This window comes from Hipposideros armiger, unplaced genomic scaffold (genome assembly GCF_001890085.2).
Source record: "Hipposideros armiger isolate ML-2016 unplaced genomic scaffold, ASM189008v1 scaffold_108, whole genome shotgun sequence".
NCBI classification, from domain to species: Eukaryota; Metazoa; Chordata; class Mammalia; order Chiroptera; family Hipposideridae; genus Hipposideros; species Hipposideros armiger.
Genome location: NW_017731458.1, coordinates 2,269,912 through 2,271,238, shown reverse-complemented (window position 1 = coordinate 2,271,238; position 1,327 = coordinate 2,269,912).

Genomic DNA, 1,327 nt, shown 5'->3' with positions numbered 1-1,327 from the left:
TAGCTTTGCTTTGCCTTGTCACTCAGTATCCTTCTATGTGGCTTAACTGGCTGTTAATTAGTGTGTGCTAAGAATGTGTCAACTCACTTTAACATTAGTCTAAGTAAAGTATATTGAAGAAGATAAACTTAAAAATAACTCACTCCAAAGTTAATGTTGGAAATAAATAGATCATCCATTGTTTTGGATGTAATCCTCTTCCTGGAAAACTGTCGTGACCAATTCCACATGAAATCATTTCAAATCTGGTGTTAGGAGTATAGGGAACACCTTTGTTTCAGGACAGCTACAGTCTGTTTTCATTCTCCTTGGAATCACACCAGCTGGGTTTGCATCCTGAGGCTGCCACCTACCAACTCTGTGATTTCTGGCCAATCCAGGAACCTCTTGTGACCTCACCTCATCAGTTAGATGAGGGTGATACCTATTGGAAAGGTTCGTTGAAAGATTTAAATGGGACAATTAATGTGTTGAATTAATGCATGCGAAACCCTTAAAGGCTTTTTGAGGGTGGTGAAACTTGAATCTTTCTATTAACAACTCTGTAAAAGTTTTATTAAGTTGTGTGTCTATCAGTTCAGCAGAGGAAGTCTGCACTGGGATTCTGGCGTCTGAGTACTTTGACTGCCATTAGGTCTAGCATTGGGATTTAAGAGACCGTTAAAAAAAAAAATCACTGAACCTCTATTGCCTTTTTCCTGTTTCTCAGCAGTCTCTAGCAGCTACAAAAGACCTGGAAGCCTGAGGTGGTGTGCCTTATTTTCTGTGTGCGAGTTTTAAGGCAAAAGAGAGGCTCAGCACAGCCTCCCGCAGATCAGCCTCAGAGATCTGCGTGCTGGGAGAAACGTTAGCCTCAGGGCGCCCTAACTTCCAACCCCGGGAGCCATCCAAACCCGGAGGCCGGCGGGGGAGGGGGAGCCTGCTGTGGCGTTGGGGATGGGAGCGGATGCTCCCGGGTCAGGTCAGACTTTCTCCGGCTGAACCCGGAGCCAGGGGCTAGGCGAGCCCCGCGGCGAACAGGGACCCGCGCCTCGGTGCCCGGAGGAGTCAGGTGACGTCACCTCCAGGACGACTCGCTTTTTCATTAATGAAACGGGCCGGCGCGGGCGCATGCGCGGCAGGCCCCCTTTCCTCTCGCTTCCCCCTCCCCTTTCCCAGCCGCGCTCTCAATCTCAAGCTCGCTGGCTCTCCCTCTCCCCGGGCCGTGGAAAGGATCCCACTTCCGGTGGGGTGTCATGGCGGCGTCTCGGGCTGTGATGGCTGTGGGAAGACGGCGCTAGTGGGGAGAGCGATCAAGAGGCCCCCTCCCCTCCCCGGGTCCCCCTCC